Here is a 13,626-nt window from a genome sequence, read left to right as displayed (position 1 = left end):
AGGTAGGCAGTGCGTGATCAAGCAGTGGTGACCAATCGGGATACGCAGGCGTACACGTGCACAGGCCGCTTATTGGCTGGAGCAAGGCACAGTCCTGGGGCACTGACCAATAGTAAGGCGGTGCGCCCATGTGGACAGATAGTGGGAAACAATATTTGTTAGGGAGGGGGCGGAACCGGGAATCTCCGGCTCGCAGAGTCAGTCGTTCCCATGGTTACGAACGGGGGCGGGGTTTCTGGCTGCAAGGGGGAGTGTTTGCAGAAGTCGCAGGGTTCGCTCTGGAATATGAAGTTGCGGCTCCAACTGGCGTGTATTTATGATTTAATCTGGATTTAATACTCGTGGGGGAAAGACATGCCCTGGAAAATGGAACTCAGCAATAATTCTCTTGTCAGCTTTGGGGGGAGGAGCTGTCTGGAAATTTAATGGCTAACTTGGCAACTACTAACCTCCAGGTTTTGGAGCCCCGCCTCTCCCGGGTTTCGGAATTCCCAGCCTGAGAAAGAGCCTGTAAACTGGAAGAATGCGGGCTGTAGAAAGAAGGGTGTAGTTCTCAACCTGGTACAACCCCTAAGGAGTTCTGGGCTCACGGCCTTTCTAAGCAGGGAATAGCCACAACACTGATTCTTCCTGCTATAAGTAAGATCATGAATCAGGTTGTTTCTAAATAATATATGCTACCCAAGTTTCTGCTCCACCCGAAAGGATTTCCTGACCTCCGTGTCACAGTCCAGAAAATTTCTAGTTGTTTTGATGACTTGTTCTCCACACCTACGGCTCCTTTCGCCTGTCCTCGTTTCAGTTTGTCCTTTAATGCTCCATTCCTTCTCTAGTCTCAATTTTGTTTTACCATCTAGCTTAGCTGACACTATCTGGCCATTTTCTAACCCTTTTAAGTTCTTCTCTTACTAAATTTCCAAGTTTGTGAGCTGTTATCACAGATTGATCTTGTACTGAGATTTAAAACCTTTCCTGAAGTAGCACTTCCTTCCTCCCTCACTCCCTCCCTTCCTCTGTTTCTCTTTCTCTTTCTCTTTCTCCTTCTCTTACTCTTTCTCTTTCTCTTTCTCTTTCTCTTTCTCTTTCTCTTTCTCTTTCTCTTTCTTTCTTTCTCTTTCCTTCTTTCTTTCTTTCTTTCTTTCTTTCTTTCTTTCTTTCTTCCTCCTTTTTCTTCTCTTTTCTTTCTTCCCTCCTTCCCTCCCTTTTTAACTTCCTTCTTTCCTTTCTTCCAAAAGAAAGGTTGCTTTACTGCTTTCTTTGAGCTTAAATTGTAATGTGGAACTTTACTAAGGCTTTGCAATTTCAAAGTGTCTTTATCACTTCTCAAAGAAAGCAGGAAAGGACACAAATCTCTGTGTAAAGTTCTGAAATAGCTGTTATTTTCTGATCATTTTATCTAGAAGAGTCCTCAACATGCAATTATTTGGCCGCTTTTCTTTATAACACAACCTGACCTTATATACTTATTTGCATATTGTTTATCACCCCTGTTTGAAGCACAGAACTTGTTCTCCTCATTGTTGTACCTCTAGCACCTAACAGAGTTTAGGACACAATCAGCACTCAATAAATGTTTGTTGACTTGATTGAATGAATGAATCCTAACTCATACAGTATTTTTTGGCTCTGCAATAAATGTATAGTACTCTGCCTCTTACTCTAGTCTTCTTCATCCTCTCTAGGCAGAGAGGCCATCTCTCTCCCTTCCAAAATAAGTGGCTGAGAAAGGGGGAAAGAATAGGGCCCTAACAGTTCTCAAAAGGCAGAAGTGCACATAAGACATTCTGTGCTGAAAAAGATCAGGCTCCCTTTGCTCATTTGTCAGTGAATAATACTTTGAGTACAGGGAGCAGAATGCATGGCCAAACATTGGCTTAAACAATAAGTATATTTCTTGTGTACTTGACCAGAAGTCCAGTAGCAGGAGCTCTCAAGGTTGGTTCATCAGACCGCTCTTATCTTTCTCCACTGCCATATTCAGCTCCCTTCCTGGTGACAGTGGTTACCACAGCTCTAAGTATCCCAAGGCAGAATTTCAAAACTAAAGTGAGGGAGTCCACACTGGAGAAAAAAAAAAAAAAGTAGGTTTTTTTTGTTTTTTTTTTCCCTTCTCATCCTCTCTCTCTTCTCTTGGAAAAAAAAAAATCTATTTCCTAGATGCCCCAATAGACATTCATACATGTTGGCAAAAACTGACTCATCAACTCACAAAAGGAAATGATATTTTTACAATTCACTCAGACCAGTGATTTTTCTCTGGGGTTAAACAGAATCAGAGCTCTGTTAGCAAATGGCTGTTGAGTGGGCGATCAGAGCCATTTGACTGGCTTCAGTGGGCCTGGCCATTTTGGGGTAGAGTAGAGCCACCTCAGCCAAACCTTAAAAAAGGAAGGTATTAAAACAAGAAATATTCTACAACTAGGCAGATGGTAATGTATTTGGTGACCCACCTCATTCACAGATAAAATTCCATTTTTGTTGCGCATACATTATTATGACTATTCAAGTTCGGCTAACATTAATATAGCAGCATATAGCATATTAAAAAGTAAAAAATCCAATCTGATAGTCTCTGTCATTTAATTTATGTGTTTAGACCATTTACATGCAATGTAATCGTTGATATTGCTGGTTTTAGATGTATCATCTTATTATTTGCTTGATTTGTGCCTCTCTTGTGTGCATCTGTGTTTCTCTGTTCCTGCTTTCCTGCTTTCTTTTTAATTATTTGAATGTCTTTTAGTAATCCATTTAAATTTATCTATCAATTTTCAGACTCTAACTCTTTGTAGTATTTTTTAAGCAGTTTCTCTAGGGATTACCATGCCCCTTTATGTCATAGTTGGCATTTATATTACATCCACATATACTGGTAACTCTACTAGACAATGTTTACATTTTTGCTTCAGATAGTTATACATATTTTAAACAATGCAAGACAAAAATAGTCTATTACAATTACCCAAATAGTTATCATGTCTGTTGCTCTTTCTTTCTTTCTTTCTTTCTTTCTTTCTTTCTTTCTTTCTTTTTCTTTTTTAATGTTTACTTATTTTTGAGAGAGAGGGAGTCAGAGCATGGGCTGGGGAGGGGTAGAGAGAAAGAAGAAGACACAGAATCCAAAGCAGGCTCCAGGCTCTGAGCTGTCAAGGCAGAGCCCGACACTGTGAGATTGTGACCTGAACTGAAGCCGGAAACTCAACCAGCTGAGCCACCCAGGCTCCCCTGTAGCACGTTCTTTATTCTGAAGTTCTAAACTCTCTAGGAACATCCTACGTTGAAGAATTTTCTTTAACATTTGTTTTAGAGAAGGCCTGTTAGGAATGAGTTCTTTTAGTTTTCCTTCTTCTGAGAATGTTTTCATTATGACATTATTACTGAAAGACGTGCGTGCTGCGTATTGAATCCTGAGTTGGAAGTTCTTTTCTTTTCACATTTTACAGATGTTATTCCATTGTCTTCTGAGAACTTTGGTTTCTAATGAGAAACCAAGCAGTCATTGAGTTGTTTTTCCTATATATATATAATGGGTTATTTTTTCTGTCTGCTTTCAGTATTTTTTCTTTATCTTTTCTTTTTTTTTTTTTTTTAAATTTTTTTTTTTTTAACATTTATTTATTTTTGAGACAGAGAGAGACACAGCATGAACGGGGGAGGGGCAGAGAGAGAGGGAGACACAGAATCGGAAACAGGCTCCAGGCTCTGAGCCATCAGCCCAGAGCCCGACGCGGGGCTCGAACTCACGGACCGCGAGATCGTGACCTGGCTGAAGTCGGACGCTTAACCGACTGCGCCACCCAGGCGCCCCGTATCTTTTCTTTTCATAAATTTGATGAGTTGGTTTCCTTTGAGTTGATTTTGTGTGGAGTTCTTACAGCTGTATATTCATATCTTGAACCAAATTTATGTTTTCTGCCATTATGTCTTCAGATTTTTTTTCTGTACCAATCTCTTTGTCCCTTTCTTTTGGGACTTAAATATCATGAATACTAGATATTTCTGATACTGTCCCATGAGACCTTGAGACTCTGAGTTTTTCACTTTCTTTTCCCTCTCTGTTGGAGAAATTGGGTAAATTCTATTGATCTGTTTGGAAGTTCACTGACTCTTTTCTTTGCCACCTTCATTGTGTTTTTTGATATCATCCAATGAATTTTTTATTTCAGATATCATATTTTTCAGTTCTAAAATATTCATTAAAAATAGTTTCTGTTTCTATGTTATCTTTCCATTCATAATGAGTGTCTACCTTTATCTCTTTGGGTATGACTATAATAGTTGTTTAAAGGTCTTTGAAAAAAAAAATTGGTACCTGGGTAATCTTGAGCTTGACATCTGATTGTCTACTTCCTTGAGAATCAGTCACACTTTCCAGTTTTCTGTATGTTTAGGAACTTTAGATTATATCTTAGACATTTTGAATATTACATTATGTTATTTAAAAAAATTTTTAACATTTGTTTATTTATTTATTTTTGAGAGGCAGAGAGAGACAGAGCACAAACAGGGGAGGGGCAGAGAGAGAGGGAGACACAGAATCTAAAGCAGGCTCCAGGCTCTGAGCTGTCAGTACAGAACCCAACACAGGTCTTAAACCTATGAACCATGAGATCATGACCTGAGCCAAAGTTGAACGCTCAACTGACTGAGCCACTCAGGTGCCCCACATATTACGTTGTGTTAAAATCCTCTGGAGACTGTCCGCTATTTTCATTTAATGGGCAGTGAACCCGGGTATGTTCAGCCTCTTCTGGACTCACCTTCTGTGGGCAGATTTTCCAATGTCGGTTAATTTCTCAAACGCTTTGCTCTCCAGCCGTGGGTCTTTTCTCCATGTGAGCAACTCAGAATGAGCCCAGAACTCGTGTCAGGTCATGCACAGAATTAAGGGCTACTCTTCTCCATTTCTTTCCTCTCCATCGTTTGTCCCATTTTCTACGGCTTCTGGGGGCCCCTTTCCTCTGGAGAGAATTTGCTGTTTCTCTAGAAGTGTTAGCCACACATGCTGCTAAGTAGTTTTCTGCAATTGGAATTACTCTCAAGGCAAAGCAGTGAGGAAAAAAACGAGAAAAAACATGGGGATTTCCCTAAACTCCAGGCCTCAGGGTGCTCTTTTCCCATTTTCTGTAGCCAGAAAGCCAAGTTTTCTCCTTAGGTTTTAGGTGGTGCCAATATGACTAACTTATTGTAGCCCCAGCACCAGAGCCTGCTCTTAGGGCAGAGCAGGAGAAAAAGGAGGAAAAAAAAAAAAGAAGAAAAAAACAAATGTACGTGAATCCATACTGACATAAGTAAATGATTACATAAATAAATAAATGGAGGAGGAAAGACAAATCTTCCTTATGGAAGAATTCCCAGTAAGTGATGTAGATTCTCTTCGTTCTCTCCTTGATTTTGCACCAGACTTAGCGATTTATCTCCAATCCAGAAAACACTATTTCAGCCAGATGGACATCATCAGTTATAAATTATGTTGATAGCGTGTACCTCTGATAGGATATCCTGAAAGCAGCACATCACTTCTTTTGATATTCTTTACCCTAACCCATAACTCCAGTCTAAGCGTGAGCAAAAGACCAGCACCCTCAGTTTGAGGGACATTTTCCAAAACACCAGACGCGTACTGCTCAGAACTCTCAAGGCCATAAGAAGAAGAAAAGACTAAGAGACTTTCAGACATGAGACTAAATGCAGTATGGTTCCCTGGATTGTATCTTGGGACAGAAGGACATTAGTGGAAAAAACAGTGAATCCAAATAAAGTGTGGAGTTTAGTAATAGTAGTAGACAGGTAATCATAAATGGTAACTGTACCCATTAATAGTTTCTTAGTTTTAAAAAATGGACCATGGTAATGTAAGATGTTAACAAGGGCCAAGTTCAGACCCAAGGTATTCTCTGTTCATGACAGTGCCCTTCATTATCATGGTTAAAGGGCAAAGGGAAAGGAAGGAAGGGAAGAGGATGGAAGAGAAGGGAAGAAGAAAAGTGATTATTTTATTTAAAAAAATTTTTTAATGTTTATTTGTGTGTGTGAGAGAGAGAGAGACAGACAGAGTGTGAGCAGGGGAGGGGCAGAGAGAGAGAGAGAGACACAGAATCCAAAGCAGGCTCCAGCCCCTGAGCTGTCAGCACAGAGCCCGACGCAGGGCTTGAACTCACGAACCGTGAGATCATGACCTGAGCCGAAGTCAGACGCTTAACCAACTGAGCCACCCAGGCGCCCCGAAAAGTGATTATTTTAATAAGAGGAAAGAACAGATGTTCACCATGCCCCGTTTGGGGTCCCTACCATCACAGTATGCTCGCTGTTGACACACAGGTGCCCCTCTCTGGGTTAGCAGTACCTTCCTGGAAATGGGTAGCACTGTATCTGGAGCACCTTGTCTATCCCCAGGCCTAAAGTGATGTTCCAACTTCTTCCAAAACTGATTTGTGGCAGCTGCCGAGGAAATAACTGAAATGAGCTGTTTTTTGTTTTTTTTTCTTTTTTTTAACTTGAAGGAAAGTTTGAAGGGAGAAAACGTATGTGAGAAAAGAGAACTGAGGACGGGAAACAAGAGAAAACAAAATACAAGCAAAAAAAAGAAATACTAGGGCAAAATTTGCTTGACGCTCCCATTTGATGGAGAGGCAGGACTCTTTTGCTAAAGATACCTTATTCTGAATAGCAGAAAGGTCTGCCTTCTTCCTGCATGGCTCACACATGCATAAAGCAGATGAATTGTGACAGCAACAGAAGAAGCACGTCAAGGAAGTGTTTCCTGAGACTGAACTGATAGATTACGGTTCCATTACTGAAACCGAACAGGCAAACATGAGAACAAGACACACAAGATAAGTAACAATTAAGGATCTTAAATAAATACGATGAGATCCGTATTGAACGCCGAGTCAATGGGAAGAGCTGGTCTGTGACCAAACATCATCTGTTCTACATAATTGCCCTTTACCATTCTGTTGCCCCACAAGCGTCTGCCCTGATGGATATTGCCACTTGGTAACTGACTAGGATGGATTCCACAAAACACCTTCTTGCAACTATTTGGGGGCTCATGAGGAATTCTAATTGGATTAAATAATAAAATCAATGGAAATCGTAAAGCTTTACTGTAGTGTAAATTATAAAAAGTTAACAAAATCACTTTATGAGTCAAGTCTGTTTCCCAGTGGATTCACGCAGAGAGCATGTGAGGGTAGGAGCGCCCCGTGCTCCTGTTTTGGTCCCATTCAGACCCTTCTTCTCTGGTCTGAAGCCCTTCCCACCAGTTCCCAGCTTAGTATTTACATTTGCAAGCCTGTGTAGCATGTATATAGCTCTATATGTTTGTTCTCCACACGTATGCACAAATGCATAAAATCACACTGTAGTCATGGGCTCTGCTCCTGGGTTTTCTTCACTTCAGCGTATGCTGAAGCCTGTTTTATCAGGATGTAAAGGTCTGCCTCGTAGGTTTTATGAATAACAGAGGATTTCATGGTGCGACTGCACCATTGTTTGTATCATCACAGCCCACTAATAGGCATTTGTGTTCCTTCAGATTCGGAGCTGTTCGTAATAGTTTTACACACACCCTTCTGTAAGCCTCTGCACAATTATTTCCCCTAGAAAGAAACCCTACAGTGTGATTGCCTCTGCACAATTATTTCCCCTAGAAAGAAACCCTACAGTGTGATTGCTGGGTCAAAGGATATGTCACTCATTAGATACTGCCAAATTGCCCTCCAAAAAGATTATACCCTCATCATCCGTGTGTGGGATCACTTTCATCTTGCCAACATTGGATAAAGCCAGCCTAAAATGTCTGCCTATCAGTTGGGTGGAAAGTAGTATTTCCTTGGGGTTTAAATGTACCTTTATATGAATATGAATGAGATTAAACATATTTTCATAGGGCATGCTATTTTATAAAACGGCAGTTCATCTTGCTTGCTCTTTTGAAGGTCCTCCCTTTACCAGGATTATGAAGACTTCACCTATATTTTCTCCTTTTGTAAATTTTTTTTTTTACCTTAAGCTCTTTACCTTTGAGTATCTTGTGGAGAAAAGTAATCATTTTTTCCCTCAAAGAGATAGCTAATTGCTCCAGCATAATGTATTGTTATTTATTTCCTTTTCCTACTATATGGAATATTCATTTTTATCACATAATGAATTGACATAACTTTATCAGCCTTTTTTAAAAAAATTATTCTCCTTTGTATTGCCCTGTTGTCTGTTCATACTCCTAAACATTTTTGTTTATTTCAGGTTTTTCTATAGTAAGCTTTGATAACTAGCAAGTGGGGCAAATATCACCTCGTTTCTGTCCTTTGCACATTACATTTTAGCTTAAAACACTTTTTTTAAGTTCATTTATTTTGAGAGAGAGAGAGAAAGAGCATGCATGTGTGAGTGGGGGTGGGGGGCAGAGAGAGAGGAGAGAGAGAATTACAAGCAGGCTCTGCATGCTGTCATGCAAAGCCCCATGTGGGGCTCGAATCCACAAACTGAGATCATGACGTGAGCTGAAATCAAGAGTCAGATGCTTAACTGACTGAGCCACCCAGTCGCCCTATTTTGGCTATTTTGTACACATTTTATCTTCCTGGAGAAATTTTAGGACTAACTTGTCAGATTTTCGTCAAAAAACTTGGACATTTGATTGGAATAGCATTGGGAAAAGATTGAATTTATCAGTTAAGTTGTAAAGGATTAGCATTTATAAATATTGAGTTTTCACATGCAAGCGCTTATGTGTTCTTCAATAAAATTGTATCTCTTTCTTCCTCTGGTCTCCTATTTCTGGTGAGGTTGATTTTTATGTATTTTCCCTGCTATTTTGACATAAATGGGATTTTTTTTTTCCTCCTGGACATTTTCAGATTGGTTCCTGCTACTGTATAGGAAGGCTGTGTCTAACTTCTCCTGGACCTCAGCGCTCAGCAGGCTGTCTCCATCTGTTAGATTACAGAGCTTATGAAGCCTTCCAAGGTTTTTTCAAAGGTCAGGCTGGTCGCAGGAAAATGGGGTAAATAAGGCATAATGGTATAAAAATGATAAATTCTTTCACGTATTCCAGGTGTCAATTTCCCTGTGTCGTTCGGACCACGTGGGCTTCCAAGGGGAACACAGTATCGGGTGAGGCAGGGAAACCTTCCAGCTTCCCACGTCACATGTCAAGATAGTGGGCCCCTTGACCTTTGGCATTGGCTCCACGGCCCCACAAGAAGTGGGGCTTCTTGTGTGCTGGACATTCGGAGGCATGTGGAGAGCTGATCTCTGCCTCATGTGAAGGCCACAGGGGCAGAAGAAAGACTAGGGGCTTTTGTTCTTAGGTTCAAACCATACTAGCAGCACTTGCTCTATAAAATTGAGGAAGGGACTCCGTTCTCTGGGCTTCAGATGTTAATGCCTTCCTTGCTGTACATCTCTCGTGTTAAACGGACCATTCTGTGACGGAGCCTGGTATACAATAAGTGCCCAGTAAATGGTTGCCCTCGTCGTTGTTCTTGAGGTGATGGTGGTGGAGATGGGCTTTGAGTCTGACAGGCCTGGTTTTGAGCCCTGGCTCTGCCACTTTCTGGTGGCGTGAGCAGGGACAAGGTCTTTGGATTTCTTAAGCTCCAGTTTCCTCAGAGTCGGGTGGTCTCGTCACAATGTAAGGATTCGGTGAGAAGACGTATGTGGTAGTTCGCTGTGAGCTGCCGCATTTCACGTAACCGTAGCCGGTAATGTCATTTCTGTCATTTTTCCACCTTTGGGCAAGAAAAAAAGTTCTCGCGGAGATGTTATGAAGAATTGTATTTTATTAGCTCACTTTAAAAAAAAAAAAAAAACATTTGGAAGTATAATCGATAAAGGGAGCTTCAAATATCACTTGTGTCCTGTGAAGAATTTTAGGGTTTTGAATGACTGGATTTGTGTAAGTTTTAAACATGTTCTCAACCGGGCCGTTTTCCATAAATATATGGAATGAGGATCCCAGGTAATGATACGAACCATTCGCTCAAAACCTAACGTCTAACTTCTCTCACAAAGCTGAGCATCGGAGGACACTGCTTTTCGAAGGCATAATGAGGCCAGTTTACAACCTTGTACCTCGAGCCACACCATCATGGATTTTTTTGGGAAACAGTGGTGTCTCAGTTCCATTGGGCCCAATATACTTTCAGTGTCATTAGCAGAGTCAAAATACTCCATTTCATTTATTCATTGAACTTAGGCTAGCATAGAGAGAGGTAGTTCGATTATTGTAAATAGAGAAATCAATTGATTACCACAAATTTTGAGTTGGGGTCAGAAGTTCTTTAAAATTGGACACAGTGGGTTGTGGTATGAGAACTAACATTTCATGGAAGGAGACCTGTTGCCCAGGCTCTGTTTTTATAGATTCTGCATCCAAACAGTGGCTGATTTACACATTCTAGAGGACAGGCCAGATGCTAACCAGCCACCAAGATGTGGCCACCATGTATCTATCTGTCCCCGAAAAAACTGAAGAGTGTTTTGTGAATGTTTCTAGGGTGTCTGAGGGGCTCAGTCTTTTGGGTGTCTGACTTCGACTTGGGTCATGATCTCACAGTTTATGGGTTTGAGCCCCACGTCGGGCTCTGTGCTGATGGCTCAGAGATTGGAGCCTGTTTCAGATTCTGTGTCTCCCTCTCTCTCTGCTCCTCCCCTGCACTCTGTCTCTCTCTCAAGTATAAATAAACATTAAAATTTTTTTTTCTTTTAGAAGTAATGAATATTTCCAGGTGGCAGTTTAAGACTGCCAATTACATAATGCATCAGATTTGTTGTCAATATCCACAAGATTTCAATTTACTATTCAATGATTTTCAAAGAAGTAACTTACTTTAAGCATTGACTGGAAAAAATCCACCTCTTCAAATGCATATGGAAATGATATGCCCATATGGATCAGAGGTTGATTTACAGGCAGGCAGCTTGGAGATACTGACTCTTGTTTACTAAACACCAAGTGGCTCACCTGGTTTTTCACACCCACAAGTGGTGAAAGGCACTGTGAGTGAGGTCAGAGGCATGTCCCCACCCTGAGAAAGACCTTTGTCCTTGATGGAAAGGTGGCAGGGGTGAAGATTCCCAGTTTATTGGCAGGAGTTTACTAAACTTGGGTTTTATTAGTGTCCCTCCCCCCCCCCCCCCAAGGTTTCATGCTTAGGACACAGACTTGTATTCACGGGAGAGATATGAATAGACGATATTCATCTCATAATGCCCAGACTTGGGCACACCTGCTTTCTGTACAGAGGAGAAGCTGAGAGGGACAGTGGAAAGTAGAGTAGTGATCACTGCCTAGCCCAGACCCAGTTCAGGGCAGAAGCACCCCAGAGCAGTGGCTCTGAGCCTGGGTTCTGAGCACTTTTAGAATCACTTGGAGAGCTTTAAACAATACAGATGCTTGGGCTCCACTCTGATCGATTGAATCCCAGCCTCTGATCTGGGCACTAGTGTTTATTACGAGCTCTCTAGCTACTTTCCAGCTTAAATAGCATGTCTGGAATGAGGACCATTCATTGTCTCAAAGAGGAGTTAGTTCTCATCGACCCCAACCAATGGAAAGCAAAGCAACCTGGTAATCCTTATGTATTTAGACATTGGTGCTGTGAAGGTTTAAAGTTATAGATTAAAAAAAAAAAAAGGTATGGAAGGTGTGCGTTCTTCACCTGAGGTCCGTGAGATCCTAGGGGTTTCTTAACCCCCTGATATTGTGTGCCAAGTTTTGAGCATATGTCGGTCTCTGTATTCGAGGCATGGAGAGACTTGGAGAAAGGATTCATGCCTTTCAGAGGCTTCCCAAAAGGAAGCCACAGACGGGTAATATTTTAGGAGCTGCGGAGGGAAAAAGCACCCTCATGAAATTCATGCCCATACAGACACACACACCACCCAAGTTTGAAGAAAGAAAACCTGCAGGTGGGAGGGTCCTGAGTGCTTCCGCAAACTTTCACTTTTCTCCCATTGTTCCCCGCTCTCTAACTGCCCTGGTGATCAGTTCCTGGTGCCTACAGCTGTTCCCACCTAACAATTCTTGGCCCCGAGAACTCACTTCCCTGAGCGAGTTCGATCTTCTCAAAACTACAAATGAAGAAGTAGAGTGAATAATCAAGATGAGCAAACAAGGAAGGAAATAATAGGTCAGATGGAGAGTCTCTTTCTCTCTTTTTAAGAGAAATTTCGGATGGAGAATCTTTTAATTCTTACTATGCTCATGCTCCAGATTTCTGTTCCACTTCCCATACATCTTAACTGGCTTCCCCCCAGTCCTCCATTTCCACTTGGCCGGGACCCTCTTACTCCTGGCTACATGGGAATGTTCTCATGAGCCAAAAGTCTCTGGCAGATCAGTGAGACACGGTGATAGTTTCTGAAATGTGAGACATGCTTCATGCCTTCGGCACCTTTCCACTTCAGTCTGTTTCCCAAGCAAAAGTGGTTTGAGCTCACCCGCCGATTCCTACCGGTTGATAAGGGAGTCCTAGCGCAACTTCCTAAACTGAAATATGCACATGAATCCCATGGTTTTCTGGCCGAAGCGCAGATTCTGATTCCCTCTGAGAAACCCATGCGAGTAGACAGAGCCTCGAGGCTTCTGTTGAGAAGGACTCTGAGGTGGGGACCCTTTGGCCATGTCTGCCAGAGGGCTGGGGATCTGACAGAGCGGATGGCACCTCCCGGTTCAGGTTATCAGCCCTGCGCCCACCTAGCACATTCTGTAGTTGCCGCAGATAATGCCATCCCAGCGGGGCTCTGTGCTTCCCCTCTCATTGCTGAGCTCATTCCTTCCTTTAGCTCAGGAAGATGGCATTATCCCTACAAGCAAGGAACAGCTCACCTTACATCGCAGCCAGAGAGCCGATCTCAGCAGCTCTTTGCAAGCTCGCTCCCTTCTGCTGATTGGACGGGTTTGGGGAGTTTCTGCTGCCCCGCAGCCCTCCAGGTATGACCAGAGCCCCCGTGTTCCACGAGTGTCAGTCTGCAGCCCTTCCAGCTGTCCCATTTCTTGCCCCCATCCAGTGTCCCGTTTCTTGCCCCCATCCAGACACCTGCTCTCGTTCTCCACTGGGTGTGGAGCCTAGGCCTGAACACTAGATGCCTTCTTGCCTCCCTTCTCCTGAGGCCTGCTTCTGATGCCGCTGGTCCAGCCCAGATGGAGTGTGAGGGGGCGATGCCGACTGCACATGAACATAGACACTAGGACACGACATCTTGCCCCATTTTCCCAGACGGTTGCCCCTGGGGCCGATGCCAATCCTGTCTGCACCAGCCTTCGTTCTGCTGCTTTGACTCGGTGAGTCAAACGTCCCTGGGTCTTGCTGTTCCAACCCTGGAAGCTGCTGGCGTGTTAAAGGATTGCTATTGCTAGTAGTAGGAGTAATAATTAAAACAAAAAAACAAAAAAGCCAACCAGTAGCAAGTAGCATCGATTGAGTGCTTCCTATGTTGTAAGCTCTGGACTAAGCATATCACATTTGTTGTTGCATTTAATTCTCAACAAAACCCTATGAGATAGTTTCTGGTTTTTGGCACAGTTACCCCAATAGGGAAACCGAGGCCTCAGACGGTTAATTAACGTGTGTCCAAGGTCACTCAGAGAGTGAGAGGCGGAGTGAGATTGGAGCT

Source organism: Prionailurus bengalensis, chromosome B3 (genome assembly GCF_016509475.1).
Source record: "Prionailurus bengalensis isolate Pbe53 chromosome B3, Fcat_Pben_1.1_paternal_pri, whole genome shotgun sequence".
Taxonomy (NCBI): domain Eukaryota; kingdom Metazoa; phylum Chordata; class Mammalia; order Carnivora; family Felidae; genus Prionailurus; species Prionailurus bengalensis.
Note: the sequence above shows the minus strand (reverse complement) of the source record.